This window comes from Prunus avium, chromosome 7, assembly GCF_965620075.1.
Source record: "Prunus avium chromosome 7, drPruAviu1.hap1.1, whole genome shotgun sequence".
Lineage (NCBI taxonomy): Eukaryota > Viridiplantae > Streptophyta > Magnoliopsida > Rosales > Rosaceae > Prunus > Prunus avium.
This window is the reverse complement of record NC_142290.1, coordinates 14,800,188-14,806,321: the sequence shown is the minus strand read 5'-3', so window position 1 is coordinate 14,806,321 and position 6,134 is coordinate 14,800,188. Positions and strand designations below refer to the sequence as shown.

Here is a 6,134-nt window from a genome sequence, read left to right as displayed (position 1 = left end):
TGGCTATGGCCAGCCAATCTCTCAAGCATTTGATCAATAAATGGAAGAGGGAAGTGATCCTTGCTTGTTGCTGTGTTGAGCTTCCTATAATCAATGCAAACTCTCCAGCCCGTGGTCATCCGTGTTGGTACAAGCTCGTTTGCTTCATTCTTCACCACTGTGATACCTGATTTCTTGGGGACAACTTGTATTGGGCTCACCCATTTACTGTCAGAAATAGGGTAAATAATACCAACATCTAAAAGCTTCATTACTTCTTTCCTTACCACCTCCTTCATGTTTGGATTGAGACGTCTTTGGGCATCCCTCTTAGGCACTGCATTGTCCTCCAATAGTATCCTATGCATGCACGATGTTGGGCTTATGCCTTTGATATCTGCAATGCTCCATCCAATCGCAGTTTTGTGCTCTTTTAGAACCCTCAAAAGCTTCTTCTCATCATTTGGTTCGAGGTGTGAGGCAATGATAACAGGTAGAGTCTCACTCTCACCTAAATAAGCATATTTAAGGTGTGTTGGCAATTGCTTTAATTCCAACTCCGGTGCCTGCACAATAGAAGGTAAAACCTTATTAGTAGGTGCGGGTAAAGATTCAAATTGGTTTGCATACCTCTTTCCCACTTCTATGTAGCTATCCATGCTGCAAACAAGCTCAAGAAGTAAAGGAGAGATCACAGCCTCTAATCTGTCCACTTCTTCTTTCCTTATGCTTTGTGTGATGCATGCTTCAATAGGCTCCAAATAACTCATTGGCAGTGCTTCTTTCACCATATTATCAATTGCATCAAGCTGGAAAACTTCATGCTCATCACTTGGAAACTTGGAGGCTTCAAACACTTTGAATGCTATTGTCTCATCAAACACGTTCATAGTCAATGTACCCTTCTTCACATCAATAATTGCACCGGCAGTTGCCATGAATGGACGACCAAGAATGAGTGGTAACTGATTGTCATGAATTGGTGCTTCTTCCATTTCCAACACCAAGAAATCAGCTGGCAAAATCAGCTCTTCTACTTTCACCAAAACATCTTCTAGAATGCCCCTAGGGTACCTGATAGTTCTATCTGCCAATTGAATGCTCACAGATGTGGCTTGCAACTCACCAAGGTTAAGTTTCTCATAAACATGATATGGCATAAGGTTAATGGATGCACCAAGATCAAGCAAAGCTTTTTGAAACTTAAAATCACCAACTATACAAGGTATAGAAAATGAACCTGGATCCTTTAGCTTTGGAGGTAGCTTTCTTTGTAAGACTGCACTAACCTCTTCACTTAATGCAACCTGTTCATGCTCTTTGAATCTCCTCTTGTTAGTGCATAGATCCTTCAAAAATTTTGCATATTTTGGAATCTGAGCAATGGCATTGAGCAATGGGATGTTGATTTGCACTTTCTTGAATATTTCCATTATCTCATCCAAGCCTTGATCTTTCTTTGACTTTGATAACCTGCTGGGAAAGGGTGCAATAGGCCTAAAAGCATTAGATGAAATTGGAACTTGATTAGCATTAGATGATACCTTAGGGCCTGTGCTCTTTCCAAGAGAATTGAGGGGCTGTTTGGTGGAACCTGTGGGCTGCCCTTGTGGTGGCTGAATGATCTCCACGTTTTCTCCATCTTCTTGCTCTTCATTGGCATCTCCAACCTTATTATCAACTTGTTTACCACTTCTCAAGATGTGCACTGCTTTAACTTGCTCATGATGCCTTGGATTCACCTCCGTTTGGCTTGGAAAAGTTCCGGATGCTCTATTGCTCATGGAGGATGCAATCTGCCCAACTTGCACTTCTAGTTTGTTCACTGCATTTTGAAGATTCTGATTGGTTTGCATCTGTTGCCCCATGAACTTCTTGAACATGTCTTGCAATTCTCCCATTTGATCACCCCTTTGCTCTTGTACTTGTTGGGGAGCTTGCTGGAATTGCCTTTGTTGTATTTGAAATCCTGGGGGAGGTCCTTGAGATTGTTGCACATTTGAATTATTGCTCCACCTGAAATTAGGATGATTTCTCCACCCCGGATTGTATGTGTTTGAGTAAGGATCATTCTGAGGATTCCTTCCTTGAAGGGCATTTGCTTGCTCTAGCATGTGCTTTGCAAAAGATTGGTCTTGAACTTCCTCTTTGCTTCCTAGAGGGCCAGTCACTGCCTGTTGAAGCAAAGAACACATAACATCAAGTTTTGCATTAATCTCATTATTAGTACTTACCTCAGAGACCACAGCTTTCATAGGAGCTCCTCTTCCTTTATTGTAGCTCCATTGTTGAGAGTTGGTACTCAAAGATTCAAAGAGAGTAAAAGCCTCATCTGCTGTTTTGTTCATCAGTCCTTCTCCACTTGTTGCATCTACCATCATCCTTTCGGAATCAAGCAAACCTTCATAGAAAGATTGCATTTGCATCCAACTCTCTATATTGTGGTGTGGGCAAGAACTCATCATCTCCTTGTACCTCTCCCAGCATTCATGAAAAGCTTCTCCTTCTCTTTGTGTGAAACCAAGAATTTCCTTTCTAATCTTGTTAGTCTTTTGAGCTGGAAAGAATTTCTGCAAAAACTTATTAGAAAGCTCATCCCAAGTACGAATTGAAGCATTAGGCAAAGAGTATAACCATGACTTAGCCTTATCTTTTAAACTGAATGGGAATAGCCTCATCTTAATCTGCTCATCATCAAGTCCTTGAATTTTGATTGTAGCACATATTTCAAAGAATTGCTTAACATGCATGTAAGGATCCTCAGTGGTATTACCATAATAAGTTGGAAGAAGATGAATCATACCACTTCTAAGCTCAAACCTGTCAATTGTGAGTTGAGGATAGACGATGCACGAAGGTTGATCAGTGACTTTGGGGATGGAAAATTCACGCAGGGGTTTCCTAGGTTGGACAACAAGCGCACCACCTCCTTCATCATTATTGTTGTTGTTTGGAATCTCTGCCATCTTGCTTGAACCTTCAGATTCGTAGCTCTCAGATTCAGCACTTAAAGAACTATAATTCCTCCTCAAACCAACACGTACAGCAAAAGTTCCTGGTGAAATTGGCTCAGAATCAGATTCGGACATATATGCACACACAAGAAACCAATTAGTGCCTTCAAATGGAGATAACAACTAAAAAGAAAAACAGAATACAGAAATAAAAACCAACGAAAACAAAAACAAAAACACTCAAAGTAATCTAACTATAGCACCATCGTTACCGGTTCCCCGGCAACGGCGCCAAAAACTTGTTGAGCCTATTCCTAACAACTAAAATGAGTTATTAAAAATAGAAACTTCAATTCTCGCAAGTGCACGAACCATTTATAGTATAGCTTATGAAATACGAGGTCGATCCCACGGAGAATGGTAACTTGGTTGCAAGTTAAACTACTTAGAATGATGGAAAAACTGAAAACAAAGAACAAACTAACTAACAATTGGCAAGGTCTAGGACAGAATCCTAGCACCACACACGCACTCGAATGGGGGGTTTTTGTTGTTTAAATGAAAACAAGAGAATGAAATGGAAGTGCTGGAAGTAAACAATGGCAGCAATGAACAAGTTGTGAAACAATGATTGAGAAGTGTTAGAGCCTTGGAATCTACCACTAGTCTTCCTATCCAAGTTATGAATGCATAGAAATTGACTCAAGCTTCATTAACAATAGATTATCGCATACAAGCCTATGGTATCTAGGTGCAGGATGCATGATTCTCCTAAGGCATGTAATTGTGCATGGTATCTACACAACACGTGATCTCTAATATGCAACCTAAGCATGGTATCTACTTAGAATAAAGCATATAAGAGTCATTAAGTTCCTTGAGAATATGATAATCACACAAGTCCTAGAACATGGTATCTGTCCTAGTCAACCTATGGTTATTAACCCCTTGAATGATTCTTAGGCCATTCATGTGTTGCTTGTGAAAGGAGAGTAGAATTGGTGAATCTAAACCCCTTCCCAACCTGTGCTAGATGCATAAAATCCTAGTTAGCTACTCCAAGAAAACATACATCAAGCACATAATAAGCTGGAGATTAACAACTTGATAATGAAAGCAAGGAAATCAATTAACTATGAAATCATCCATAACATTGAATATTCATGACTAGGGCTTCATCCTAAGCCCTAACAAAATGGATTAGTTAAACATAATTATGAATACAGAAGATAAGAAATACATAGGTAGAATAAAGAGAATAGAAGAACTAGCTGGTGGCAGCAAGGTAGTTTCCAGGACAGCTCCCAGCTCTCCCTCCTTTGCAGCTAGCTCTCTCTCTCTCTTTGTGGTGAATCTGAATGTGTGTATGGAAGTAATGGATGAAGTGAATTGTATCTGGGATGTGGAATGGAAGTGGTATTTATAGGGAGAAGGAAAGGGGAATTCTGAATTGAATATGACTAATGCATACAACACTTGTATTTAGATAATCAGAATTGGTTGCTGCACTAATAAATCCCACCAGCAGCCATAGGTCATCTTCATGTCAGCATGATCAAGCATCCATCCAGAAACAAATAGCTCATGCCTAGCTCACCATGACCAAGCATCCATCAGCTCATCCTCATGTCAGCATGATGTGTATTTTGATGGGCTCACGGATTGGGTTTGGCTGAATCCAAATATGACTTTAAGATATCCATTTTGAAGTTCAGAATGTCTCTGATCCAACCACACAAGTATTGGCCCAATCCAAGCTCGGATGAAGAAGATAAGTCCGAAATGAACTTCTAACTCAATATCCAGTTTTTGCACGTTTTGCACCATTTTGCTTCAAAAGCAATCTCTTGCTGCCTTCAACCTATAGAACACACAAACATAGGTAAGTGACTTGAAATAAAGAGAAACTAAACAAAATTACTAAGTAACGAAGGCATGCAAATGTGTGAAATTATGAACTTATCAAAACTCACCAAATGACTCCTCCCACCATATTATGACGTTGCCCCAAGTTTGGGGCTCAGTCCGAAATCAATAGGTGTGAGAAATTGGACAATTCAAGTTCAACGGCAGTTCGATCCTAATGGGAGTGGTTGGTGTATTCCATACTTCTAGCGATTGGATTTCACTCAAAACTCACCAAATGACTCCTCCCACCATATTATGATGTTGCCCAAGTTTGGGGCTCGGTCCGAAATCAATAGGTGTGAGAAATTGGACAATTCAAGTTCAACGGCAGTTCGTTCCTAATGGGAGTGGTTGGTGTATTCCATAATTCTAGCGATTGGATTTCACTCAAAACTCACCAAACGACTCCTCCCACCATATTGTGTTGTTGCCCAAGTTTTGGGTTCGATCCGAAATCAGTAGGTGTTCAAAATTGGACAATTCAATTCCAACGGCAGCTCGTTCCTAATTGGAGTGATTGGTGTATTCCATACTTCTAGCGATTAGATTTCACTCAAAACTCACCAAATGATTCCTCCCACCATATTATGATGTTGCCCAAGTTTTGGGCTCGATCCGAAGTCAATAGGTGTGATAAATTGGACAATTCAAGTTCGACGACATTTCGTTCCTAATTCAAGTGGTTGGTGTATTCCATACTTCTAGCGATTGGATTTCACTCAAAACAAACCAAATGACTCCTCCGACCATATTATGATGTTGCCCAAGTTTTGGGCTCGATCCGAAATCAATAGGTGTTCCAAATTGGACAATTCAAGTTCAACGGCAGTTCGTTCCTAATTCGAGTGCTTGGTGTATTCCACACTTCTACCGATTTGATTTCACTCAAAACACACCAAACGACTCCTCCCACCATATTATGATGTTGCCCAAGTTTTGGGCTCGATCCGAAATCAATAGGTCTTCCAAATTGGACAATTCAAGTTCAACGGCAGTTTGTTCCTAATTGGAGTGGTTGGTGTATTCCATACTTCTAGCGATTGGATTTCACTCAAAACTAACCAAATGACTCCTCCCACCATATTATCATGTTGCCCAAGTTTTGGGCTCGATCCGAAATCAATAGGTGTTCCAAATTGGACAATTCAAGTTCAACGGCAGTTCGTTCCTAATTGGAGTGGTTAGTGTATTCCATACTTCTAGCGATTGGATTTCACTCAAAACTCACCAAGTGACTCCTCCCACCATATTATGTTGTTGCCCACGTTTTGGGCTCTATCCGAAATCAATAGG

At 40.4% G+C, this 6,134-nt stretch overlaps 1 non-coding gene across 1 annotated transcript; it reads left to right on the top strand.

Moving 5' to 3' along the window:
• The first annotated feature begins 2,415 nt into the window (after window positions 1-2,415).
• LOC148293027 (small nucleolar RNA R71) lies at window positions 2,416-2,522 on the top strand. The gene has a single exon (XR_015825945.1). It is a non-coding gene; the product is annotated as a small nucleolar RNA R71 (small nucleolar RNA).
• The last annotated feature ends 3,612 nt before the right edge of the window (window positions 2,523-6,134 follow it).